Source organism: Panulirus ornatus, chromosome 67 (genome assembly GCF_036320965.1).
Source record: "Panulirus ornatus isolate Po-2019 chromosome 67, ASM3632096v1, whole genome shotgun sequence".
NCBI classification, from domain to species: domain Eukaryota; kingdom Metazoa; phylum Arthropoda; class Malacostraca; order Decapoda; family Palinuridae; genus Panulirus; species Panulirus ornatus.
In genome coordinates this window covers 1,646,439-1,659,791 of record NC_092290.1, presented here as the reverse complement: position 1 = coordinate 1,659,791, position 13,353 = coordinate 1,646,439, and the positions used below count along the sequence as shown (strand labels likewise).

At 40.4% G+C, this 13,353-nt stretch overlaps 1 protein-coding gene across 4 annotated transcripts in view; it reads left to right on the top strand.

The window, feature by feature from the left end:
* Nucleotides 1-13,353, top strand: part of LOC139746999 (A disintegrin and metalloproteinase with thrombospondin motifs adt-1-like) — a 39,652-nt gene that overhangs the window by 871 nt on the left and 25,428 nt on the right. The window contains exons 1-2 of one of the 4 annotated variants that reach the window (XM_071658715.1): nucleotides 10,299-10,480; nucleotides 12,733-13,121. The exons of 2 other annotated variants lie outside the window; for them this stretch is intronic. The gene's annotated coding sequence lies outside the window, so the exon portion shown is untranslated. Of the gene's footprint in view, nucleotides 1-10,298; nucleotides 10,481-12,732; nucleotides 13,122-13,353 lie in introns of those variants that run through there. One more of the 4 variants, XM_071658714.1, reaches the window with a different exon arrangement.

Here is a 13,353-nt window from a genome sequence, read left to right as displayed (position 1 = left end):
GCTTTTATGAGGACTGAACCTGACTCACTATCCAGGGGGAAGGAACAGCGAGTAATTTCAGGTGATTTTATCCCCTTGAAAAGCTGGGAATATATGCACTTTTTTATGAAACATTATCTCAAAAAACACAAATTAAAAAAAAAAATTAAGCGGTACAAAGAACATCCTTTTCCGGCTGCCAATTTAACAAAAGCTAGCGAAGCATAGGTCTTTCCTGGCTCTGCAGAACACACACCACCTCCCACCTGGCTCTTCCCCTTACAGCCACACATGCACACAAGAGGCCGAAAGGAAAACAGATTTACAAAATAATTTCTCTAACTAATCTTGACAATATTAGCCAAAGGCAGTAAGTGCACAGACCTGCCGCTTCGAGACGATAAGAATAAGACCAAAGGGATCCACTTGTATACTGGAAGGAGGGCGACCGTAGTAATCTCAATGCCGGAGGAAGTACCGAGCAGAGAGACCAAGGAAGAACAGAAAAACAATTCTGTGTTCTTTTGATAAGTGTTCAAGTTTGTGTGTGTGTGTTGTGTATCGTTACCTATTTGCACTATATGGGAAGGAAGTTCTACAATCATGGGGTTCCATCCAATGAACTTCCTCAACAATCATACCACTTTTACACTTCTATATACTTTTAGAATTCATGGTTTTAGCACTTGGCATATTCTACCTGTCCACAATGCTGATGCTACCAAAGTATTTCTACATACGGTTTCCCAGACGTTCCTCGCTATTTTCTTAGTTCACACATACTCGTATCCTGTGTACTGAATCACATATATATATATATTCTAATAACGCGTCCTAAATCACTCACTCTACAACATGAGTCTTCTGGTAAAACTAACATCTCAATACACAAAGGTCAGGGCAACTGGCTCACAGCTAACCTAGCTGATCCTCCTCCCCTTCTTAGCTGGTAGAAGAATGGGTTCTTGTCGTAAGCTTGGATGTGCACTATATGTCTGTGTATTCAAGTTAAGAGACGGAGCAAAACGAGGGTGGAACTCATTGTCCATAACACAAATATCAATTTCTCATAAACACGTAACGTTCTTACTGTATACGATGTTTCCACCATCAGCTGATAAACCTTTTACCTTCAACAGAAATCATTCTATTTGGTCCTCTCTTTTAAGTTTTACCTCTTCTTCCCATGCCTCCAACCATACTGCTATACACTGATCAACAACCAACACAATGCCATACGTCCTTCCTTCGCCACTGCGTGCGTTATGATACGCTCTCGACGATGCGATTTTATGAAGAATTCTCACTATCCGTCTCTAACATATACATTATTTTTGTTTATATGTCAAGTCCTATCAGTGGTAAAAAGGCTAACTATCTCTGCTTTCAATTCAAATTACCTAAATCAAGTGAAACTAAGGCGTCTCAACAATACATAAGAGCTGGTGTCAGTAATCCATCTTGCGGCCGCCTTTATCTCTACATCGCAGACAGACTGCGAACAAGTCAATCACACATCTGCTGTTCTGCCCGAGTCTGCGGCCTAAATGATTTACGACGTCAGTGAACAAGAAGATTAACAAAGAAGACGTTGCTCCTTTAACGTCTGGTTGAACTCAAACCCGTCCGTCACGGACACTGGGCGAGCTAGGCTCACGAGCTAATGTTTGGATACTGATCATGACGCCCAGGAACACCGTTCCCACTCGAAGATCAACAACACAGAAAACGTTTAACTTTCCTTTGTCATATACAAAGTAACTGTATTACGCAAAATAAGAAAAATATTGTGTAACTCTTCTCATGATTATGATTTAACAAAAAGTTGAAGGTTTTCATTGGTCGAAATCAAACAGCCTCTTGTCTGAATTTGCGTCAAGTAAATTCACTTTTCTTTGAAATTAAGTGATTAACTATAGCATGATTTCTAATCTTTCCATACACTATGTCACACATTTAAGTTACAACGATCAGAACAGAATCCTAGTGTAACAATACGGGTCCACACACACGGCACCCTTCCTCACTCCTCTTAACGAGTTTTTGCTGAAGAATCTTCACACGTGATGGCTTGGCTGATACATAATTTCATCAGTTACACATACGTGGAAAAGACGGAGAGTTGCAAGTTGTGATAAAATCAGGTAAGAGACGCTGTTCGAAAGGGAAAACTAAATATAACAGGTTTGTTATGGGACTACATGGAGTGGGAAATTGGCGGTGTGGCGGTCAGGTCGGGGTCTAGCAAACTTAATCATAATGGCGTTGGGGTATGGTACACAGTAGGGCATAAGGAAGTGCGATGCAAACCGTCTCTTTCACCATTCCCTCTTCCTCGTCTCTCCCTTACAACTGATACCTATGCTCTCACGTTCACTCCTTCCTTATGTGACCCCTCTCACCATCAACTCTCACATTTATCCCTCAGTCTAGGTCACTTCTTCGTTGTACCTCACTTCCTCACCCTGAACTCCCCTATTCACATGACCTACTCCTTCCCTAGCGCCCTACGACTTTGCTCCGCCCCGTTGTATCAACTCGAGTGTACCTGACTGAAATTTTCCCAGTTTCCGGTTTACTTACGAGCCATCAACAAAAAATTGGGTCCGGGTGGTGTGGCCAGATTACCATCTCTCGCTGTCTATACCACCAACAAAAACTATTACCACATTCATTGTTCTGAATTTAGAGCGACAGACTTTTTTCACCCCAATTAATTAAATAATGTAATTAAGACTGCATTACTCAAGCACATAAGTATAGGACGGTAACATTCCGGTAGCATTTAAAAATGTTTTTGTTACTATGCAACACTGACGTGCTTCCTGCTGAAAGTCTATGTTCTTTCAACTCATAAATCCAGAATGCAATACACTATTCTTGATAACCACTTTCCCCCATTTTATGTTTAATACACAATCTAGTCATACCGGACTCGGCCAGCATGTGGGTATACCGCGAGTGAAAAGGCTCCTTCGTGTGGCTGTATCATTGACAGTCTACGAAAATTAGTATAATTCTTGTCGAGGAACTTCTCGCTCTGCAGGTGTCCATCATTATCCTGCTCATGACCGCAGCATGTCCTCGAAGCTGCAGATAATCATAAATGGGTCTTTTTGTATAATGTTATACTACACTGAATTCGTCAGAAAAAATATACAAAAATAAAAATCTTGGTTAACACAGGTATACACACAAAAAGAGTTTAAATAGATCCAATAAGAAAATAACCCACACCTGAAAAAGTGGACACTGAAAAATTAAATACGAAAACTGATGAAAGTCCACAAAATGCTTCATTTATATAAGAACGTAAATTAAAAGAAAGTATTCCTAGATATTCCTGATGTATGGGAATAGATGTTCCTGAAGATGAGAGACGAATAGTAATGAGACACACATGACGGACGGATAGATGATATAACTCATGGCAAACCCAAGGCTTTCTCTTGTTGAACGGATCAACAACACCAACATTTTACACACACAAACAATGAGGCTTTTTCATGACACACACACACACACACACACACACACACACACAGCCAGCAGGAGGCTTCCTTATGACGGACGGATGTAAAACAAATATATACAAGGACCCGCACCGCACAAAAGGTGATAAATACAGTAAGGCAAATAAAGACGGGTGAAAACATTAATATGCAAATAGTAAGGCCACATGAAGTAACAATGGATTATAAATCTATAACAATAGTGGTCACAGTGCAGGAGACAGACGCGCAACGCAGGTTATTGCATACGTTATCACATCAATCACATATAAATCTGTTTCCTCGAGAAGTATACTATCATGGTAAATATACCTGCAATATAAGGGATTTATGGGTCCCTGTCCCAGGACACCAGCATCCCGAGGTAACCATCCATCAACTGTCCTTTGCAGAGATTTGTAATCACAAAAAATATTAATGAGCGTCTATTACCAGGAGAGACTTCCGCACTAACGGTCCCGTCATAAACGGTGTTGGCAGGTTGGCGCTAGTCGTCAGATCCGCCGGGGAAGCTTCGGGACGCTGGAAAATGAGTGATTAGTGTCATGTGATCTATGCTCGGACGTGCGTAATGCATTACAGTGGTTTATGACGGTCTCGTAGAATCTTCACGTTCTATATTGAATAAACTGTGGGTTCTGTATTTCTAAGAACAACTTAAGTTCAAAATACATATTTTCATCAGGAATTCCGGTGTGGCTTATCGTGAGCAGGACGCCTCCAGATGACAGTCATACACACGGTTCCTAGGGATGATTTAAAACTCTCAACTTCCCCTGACCAGATTCAATCTTCCCATCCCATCAAATTCGAATCAAACTGTCTGTCTAGTTCAGGTGCTGCACATATAAGACAAGAAGTACGGGTTAAGATGAATAAATCAACGGTGTCAACCATATGATCAAATGATTTGTAAACAGTTTAAGTCAGTTACAGTGTCGCCACCAGAGCAGGGCAGACACTGAGATGTGTGTGTCCACCTCAACCTTGGGCACAACATAAAACCCATAAATCAAGTAGATACTCATGAAATTTTGCAAAGTAGTTTCCCAGCATCTAAAGAACAGAATGGAATACGACCTCATAACCTGAAAATTTCTTTGATCATGAAACTCTATAGTTAGTTCCCAGAAGCATATGACTGGCATAAGACCCACGATTCTAAGACAGAGAATATATGTCAAAGGTTATTACTATCCCATCAAGAACAGAGAATAAAGGCTATGGGTTATTACAGCCGTATCAAGGACAGAGAATAAACATCAGAGGTCATTACTTCACTATCCAACAGCACAGTAACTGTTGATGAAGCACAACGTGCGGAGGCAGTACAATATTCTTGCGTAACAGAAGACTGAAGACTGCTTAGATAACCGAGCCATCTAGAATCGATATAAGAACGATATGGGTGCTACCTCTCACGACGACGGCTCCATCAGTCCTGTACTAGTCCTCCGAGCGATCTCGTGTGTTTGTGTAACGGTCAGTTGCTGGTGTTGCAAGAGTGCTGACAGGTGTTGTTAGACTGGTGACGAGTGTTGCTGGTGGTGCTGACTGAGGTACTAATGGGGCCACCCTGCTTTATGACGGCCCCCACCCACCCTCATTGTTCCCATATCCACAGTATTTCCATACTACCTGACGGGACGGCTCCTCTGCCCGCGGGTGAATGCTGTGGGGGTAAGAGGACAGCCGGTCATGAGGACAACGACGCTCTGGTTAATATCCTTATTCAACTAAAGCGACGGACGAGTAGCTATGGATGTAATATATAAATGTGACTGAGTTATAAGTGGTGTAAAAAATAACTAAGGAATTATGCACTTAATGCAATCAAAGGGTAGCTAGCTACCGATGGTTACATCTATGTAGTAGAAATACTCTCTCAGATGCACGCGAGTCGCTAACCAATTCCACCCACATGGCCACACTCCACACACCTATTCTACCCCGTCTCACCCATGGTGCCATGAACCCAAAACTCCACCTTCCCTAACCGGTTATCAAGAACCATCATCCCGTCCCAACCATTCCCTGTAACCACACTAGAAATTCTAATTAATTCACCATTAAATAATGAATGAAAGTACATCCACAACATAGCCCAACTGAGCCTCACAAACAAAAGAACAACGGATATTCTTTGTTTATTACGATGATGCAATTACCAACTAGTCTTCTCTCACGAATTAACCACTAGAGAACAAAGAAATACATTTTACTGTGTGGGTATCCTACCTCACTGTACACAACCAAACATCTAACGGTGTGGGTTATATAGCCTAAGCTGTATAAACAAGCATATACGACTCCGCCTGAAGAATATTCCATGATAATAATATCCATTTGTAGTTCGAAGTTAAAAGCTTAAGTTAATTATCCTTCTGTCCGCTGAGAACTCAAGCAGCCGGTGAAGACTCGAAAACCTTTAATAGGCGCTAACCTTGTCCGTCTACTGCGTTCCTTAACCATTATTAAGAGAATATTACCTACTGTATCGAATAACTAAAGTTAATAAAGACACTTATAAACGGAGGAGGCCCAACTCTAGAGAAAATGATGGGAAAAACATGCTACTCGTCCACTGCATTAAGAATAAATGCTCATGTGAGGTAGTTCGTAGATAACCTACTGGAAATAATTCACATTTTAACTTTTCTGTACCGTGTCCGAATTCTCAAGAGATACAAAAGTCCTCAAAGATTTTGTAACAGTTTATTCTCACAAGCTTCGCACTTTAAGGTCAAATTTGAATAACGATATATTCTGATCATTGTAGCTACCATGACTGTTTGTGAGGCAGCGAAATTTCCTGAGTTCTGAAGATCTATGGCGTTAAACTTATCCACCATGTATTGAAAGACGAACTTTTTCCTTTGGACGTTCAGTTCACCTTGCAGTTGCTCAAGACTTTGGACTTACGACTACGTGATGGATCTCCAGTTTGTCGACAATGACCGAGATTGAAAGCCGCCATTATACACGTTCATCCAACAATGGACCCCCCGCGGTCTACTAGCTTCAGCGGAAATAAATGTTGTCACTGGTAGCTGCACCTCGTGTATATGTGTACCCAGTAACTAGACGAAAAAAGTGATCATTCAAAGCTCCACTAATGACACGAAGGGCTTGAGATCACAAAATCTACAAACAGACTGTTCTAAATATTCTAAGGACTGAAACGAGAATAGTTCTCTATACTACGTAACATCATACACGCTACTTAATTCATGTTCAAGTTATCTCAATATATCCAACAGACTTACAATCGAGCTGACACAAAAAGTGAAGGAAAGAGGTTAGTGGCACGCCACTCAAAGGGGCTGGCAACTACTGACCTAGAGCGCTGGTCCAGTGAGCGTTCAAACGGTGCGGCAGCATCTCCGGTGTTATGTTAGTAATTGTTCAGCCGTAAGGCTGTGTTCACACCTCTCAGTGATGCAGCTGTAAATAATACATCTGGCGGTTTCAACGTACACTAGTGCATCAACATAGCCCTGCAACGAGGTACTGTTGCCATCAATATTGTTACAAGAACTCATCTTTTCCTTCCTATATACGAGGGGTGGGGGGAGAAGGCGCTAAAGGCAGATGATTGACAAGCGCTGTGACTTTTTTAAGTTATCTATTCAGTATATTACAGGGACGAAAAAAGGAACCTCATTCACCATTGTCTCACGCAACTTTTCACATGCAGATGTCTGAATTCTTTTGTATAACTCTTACATCTACTTATATCCTCTCTATCAGCTCCAGCACCTATCCAGTTCTATAACAATGCCGAGCCCTCCCATTTCTTCATTCTCTAATCATTAAGCTACCGACGTTAGTCATCCACCGAAGCTAATGATGACCAACTAATGAACACCCCATGAATCCATTCATATAAACCCAGATACAAGCTCATTCTGTCTGCTGAGCCTAAGCACTCTACAGCTTCTAATCTGTCGTCAGAATAGCCAAATCTACGGTGGCATGGGCCCTTGTCTTCTTGACGGTTCGTCCCCTACTGTGACCGCTGTAGAGTGTTCCTTCAAATGGACAAAACAATGTTTTTAACGTAAGGTCCACCTAGCCCACCACTTCCACAACTTCTCTTGAAACATGAATCTAGCGTTAAGCAGACTGTGTTAATATATGCCTTTATAACAATTAAACACGAACGTAGACTTCAAGTAAATTACAATATAAACAAACATACCAACACGTTCATGACTTATAAAAGTAAAAAATAAACATCACAAACGTCTGTATAAAGGTTTTACCAGTGCGTGCGGTGTAGAGAGAAGCTCCACCACACAGTTATAACACCCCGCCCATAAAAAGTCCCCGGGGATCGTGGAGGCTGGTGACATCCGCACCACTGACGCTGTAACTGTTACACCGACATCATTCCAACAGCCTCCCAGCTAATTCAGATGCCCGCTCTCTTTATCTCGAAAAGACTATTACTAAAATTCTAATACACTGTGTACCTTCTTTATCCAAATCAAATGTAGATATAAAAAAATATATAAAAATCAGAGAGTATGTACACAAGCGGTATGTATATTTCAGCCGTAGCAGAGCGGGACGTCCAGTCAGCTGACGGGAAACAGGAGGAAAGGGGGAAGGTCGCATTGTACTTGTTTCCAAATAATTGTTGCGAAAATTAACTGTGTCGCGGCGAGGACAATGACATCGAAAACTTACATGAACAATTTTTCTCTATGGCACAAGATTAGCAAATCAATATTAAAAAGTTTGTTTACATACAACGGTGAGGTCCATTTTATAGATATGTGTGACATTCACAAATCCCGGAATTTATCGCAGGTATAATGAAAATGAGGAATATCTTGTAAGTATTCATTTTGTGCGTTTGTTCAACCCCACCCAAAATCATGTATCCATTAATAGGTGTAAAGACATGTATATCTTTCCCTTTGTGTGTGTTAGTAAATATCTATTCGTTCGGGATGGGAAGTAGAGCCTTATATCTTAGATATGGAATTACCCTATCAATCAAATTCTGTCCTCGCTAACTTGTCCAGGTGTGTGTGTGTGTGTGTGTGTGTGTGTGTGTGTGTGTGTGTGAATCGTCTGCATAAGGCTTTGACGATCTAATCATTTTCCATGTGTAACACGTACAGAACTTCACTGCAAAATTATTTGCATTTTCTAGACATGACCCACCGTTGGACTGGGCTGAAGACATGCTCTTAAGAGTGGAGGGTTAACGTAAACATGGAAAATTTGGAGGGCATCAGATACATACATCATTCAAAACGTACTCATAGGATGAATAGGTTAGGTTTGTATCCAACACCCAACTCTAACCTAACTATGCTAGGTTAGGTTTGTACCCAACAACCACCTTCAACCTGTCAATGCTAGGTTAGCTTTGTACCCAATAAGCAAATCTAACCTAACTATGCTAGGTTAACTTTGTACCCAACAACTGAATCTAACCGAACTAGGCTAGATTAGGTTGTACCACACAAACATAACTGAAAAAATAAAGAAATAAACGGGGAGGGGAGGGGGCGAATCTTCAGGTGATCCAGTTAGGGTCTAACAGAACTCTTTTCCATTGAAATTACTAAATATCTTTTATTCGAATATTTTGGAAGATTTTCTTCGTTTCAACCAACCACGACGAACCGTATGACGCTGCAAAATTTTAGTAGAACTCTGGAGCTGCATATATTAATCATCAGGTCTTGGAAACGCAATTAACGTGATACCTGTGTCAATCCGCGGGCTAATACCAAGTTTTCATGTGAGGATCATGACGAAACGCTTTGTTCGATGCAGGTCTTGTAAGTAGAAAAAGTCTAAACATTTACATCTTCACAGATAAATCTCTGAAGATAAGGAATCGATATATTTTCTAAATTTCTACCCATTAGATAAAGCTATAAATTGCGGATTTATATAAAATGGGTTCCAAATTATTTACTGTTCGGTTACATCTGACATTGTTCCTGTGGTTTCCGTGTGACATTTTAATACTTTTTTATTTTACCTTTCTCTACAATATCCTTCATGCCTAAATGATCAGGGTTTCATTAAAAGTATACTGGCTAGCTTTGGCGCACCCCTAACCCAACCAATGGTAAAATGAAAATGAAAACGTCGAAGTACTTACTTGCCGGTGTGGACCAGGGCTGCATGAAGCCTATGGTAATGTCAAGTTTACATCGCACAAGTACCCATACCTCTTTTCTTCACGTACTGAACATCAATATTCTTAGTTTCTGGACGCATTTCGGTTGAAGTATTCTGCTGATACGAATGAATGTACGTTTTTTGTAAATATCCACGAACACAATTGCAACATTTAGGAGTTGCGCTCCACACACGCATGGAGAAATGTCAACTAAACACATGGTAGTCACTCGCGATTCTAAAGTTTTGTTACAAGATAAATCAAATTGTGGATATAGATTCTATTTTTGTGATCAGGGACTTACAAGAATACCAACGATGAATATTATCAACCAATTATTATACATAATGTTATTTGTTGCTGTCTATTTCACTGGTGTCATATTCAGATACTGATTTGGGGTCCACTTACGTCCCGTCATGAAATGTTTTTCGGTGAACTACGTCCGTACATTTAATTGTAAATGTCTTAAAGTTAATTACACTTAACAAAACCTTATCATTATTACCTATAATCAAAATAAGAAACTTTCAATCTTTTATCTTCGATGTAACGTTGGAAAATGCAGTTCGAAGTAAATTCTAGCCTCGGATTCGGGGTATTTAAATCTAGATTCACGAATCCGGACAAAGGTCTACTAGTACACACAACATAAACAATGTAGAACGGAAAGCAAATTGTCTTCTTCATTTATCGCAATTTGGTGTGTGATTCTCAGCTAGACTCGTCCGAGTGCACCATTGATAAGTAGATGTAGTCCCATACAGAAAAGAGACGTGATGTATCGATTATTCAGAGCAGACAAGAGTGACGACAGGAAAAATAGCATTGACAGTCGGTAAGTGACTTCAGAAACAAACATTTTACTAGCATCATTATTACCCATGCCGCTTTACACTTAGTACGTGTTTGGGAAATAAGTATGGTATCATTATTCTGTGACCACAAACCAGAAGAACAAGTGCTGGATTATGTAAATAATGACAAACAACTGGGAAGTTCTTTTTACTAAGGCCGGGAAGGATGACAACATTAAAACGTAACTCTTGTGAATTATATATATAAATTCATTTCATTCAGCAAAAACAGCTGGGTTAAGGTAAGACCAATTTGGTTGTAGTATATTGTGAGAGGTTTGGATTAGGGTTAGTTGAGGTTTAAGTTACGTTACGTGTTCTGTTAGATTAGGTCAGGCAGGTTTGATTTAGGATTCCTACTGATTACTTCACCCTTTTTCCCTTCCCCCTGTTATGATCCAGTGCAAATGCTGTGTCATCTTAACCCTGAACTGAAGAATGACAGTCATGATACCGCACAAATAGTTCATGTCATCACGTCATGGGATACCTTGCAGCAGCCATAGCTTACCTTGTTGATAATTGAATGATTTATATATTCCGTTGAGCCTGATGACGTTGTTTGTTACTGTCTATGGAAAACCACAACAAAAATTTACCATGCTAGGAAACGGATTTCATTTCAGTGTAATTTCATGAATTGGGTTCTTTAAATGAATGTCTGTACATTAAAGAAAATGCACATAGGCATAAAAAGAGGAGGGTGATGAATGTAAAAATGTTAAGGACGATTTATAACGCCACGGCCGTGCATCTCATGTCTGTTGTATGAGACAAGATGGGAAGGGAGGGATCTCATAATTTCTTTCGACAGTGTTTGACTGACTGATTGGAACAAGGTTACATACATTTCAAAGCTGGTGTGGGAAGTAGTAGGAAACGTAGTTTGAAATTTGGGTAAGAGACGATCAGAAATAATTTAAGGAAGTATAATCCAAGCGAAAAGTCAGTTGGAATTTAGTGAGAATGTAATGTATGCAGGAAATTCGAGCCTTCAAAAATGTTCGTACCAGTATCGAACAATTTGGGTATTCCGTACTTCACGTAGCCATAGATAGGTAATACAGCAATCAGTTTCTTTGCTATTATAAGTGCTCGAAATCATCGCTAATATCAAAATTCAAGAATATACATGTATACGAAGTAGTTATGGTATTGTGAAGCGGGATCACCATTTGCTTCCATACAAAAAAAGTGAAGAATATCCCTATCTCGCTATTCGTACTTTATACGAATTGTTGCCGTGCAAGACGTGCGCAAGAAAACTGACATTATGTCTCCATTTTGAGGTTGCAAACGCTGAATATGTTCCATGTCACTGAGATAGTTTAACTAGATAACAGTCGTCACAACACAGACTACACCGCTTCCAGTAACCAAGCATCTACATAGTCCAAAATTAAACGAATCTGCTATTCGGAACATTTACTAATTTTTCAAAACCGAATTACGACAGTTGCGTGGATTGTTATTTTGAAACACTTAAAACCCGCAACTTCAGCTGATTACCGACAAATAGGTTTTGTATGTACAGTTGTCAGGTGAAAGGGAAAATAACGTTAGTTATGTCAACAAGCTCTCACTTTTAATGCTGGCCGGTGAATGAACCATTGTAACCCGGTTCACACAAAGAGCAGGCGAGGATATTAGCATAAACTGAAACTATGTTGAATGTCTCAGTGATGATTATATTCCCCAGTTACTTGCAAACACCCACGAGAGTAGCGCTGGTATAATGTTAAACATTAATATTAAATTTATGTAGATGTTACGGATGAAGAGTATTTTGAGAAAAGTATTGTATCATCACAATGGAGACCTTCAGAAGACCCCATTCATCACCTGAATCGTGGGACCCCGCCCCCGGATATCGGTGGTTGGGAGTAAGTTGTTCCTTGGGCGTGAGGAAGATTCAAGCATCACCTCACTGAAGAACCACCAGAGAACACCTCAGATCGTGTTCTTTGTTTACAAACTGACATGCACAGTCCAGCATGCGAGCCAATTAGGTTTCAGTGTCTAATAAGTAGCGGAGCGTGAAGGGCAACGTGTGATGGTTCCCGTTACGTACACCGTGGGTGCAAAGTTCGGTGCCTTTTGAGTGGGCGGATGGGCGGCCTGATGGGCGGATGGGTGTGGGCGTCAGTCTTGCCAGTTCTTATTGTGTTGCTGTGCGATGATGCAGGCCATCTAGATGCTGGAGTCTTGGTGATCATGGTGACTTGCTTTTCAGGTAAGCGGTCTATCTTGGATCACTCCTTTGCTGCCACCTTCTTACTGGTCGTGGCCCCGCTGGATTCCCTTGCTGTCCGGTGTACATTTACATGGTCCCCTCTTAACTCCAGTCTCTGATGGAGAGGGATAGGCAAGAGAGAAGGGAGAGAGAAAGAAGTTAGGATAAAGGAGGAGGAGAAAAGGAGGGGAGATAGGCATGAAGGGATAATGGTGTGCGGAACACTAATGTTGAACCTACATTAATAGGGTTGCCGTGATTATACATATTGACCCTTAGTGCACTTTTGATTTGATAAACAATCCCTTTGGTACGTCGAAGCTGTAAAACTAGATACAAGAGCTCGAAAACTAAGGCAAGACTTTCATTTGCATCGAATTTCGTGTTAGGTAAGCGTCTCGATTTCCTTTTTCCCTTTTGAGCCAAAAATGATGTTACAGTATCCTCTTTGTTTTTATTGTAATTCTTTTTCCTATTCTTGTTACTATCATTATTATTCCAACTTAGTTCTTAATTCAACTGTAGTGCAAAATACACATACAAAAATTTATTTCCTACAACTATACGAACTACAGAATTCCTGTTCACTAAAGCCATACAATAAGACAAGTGTTGGTGTCT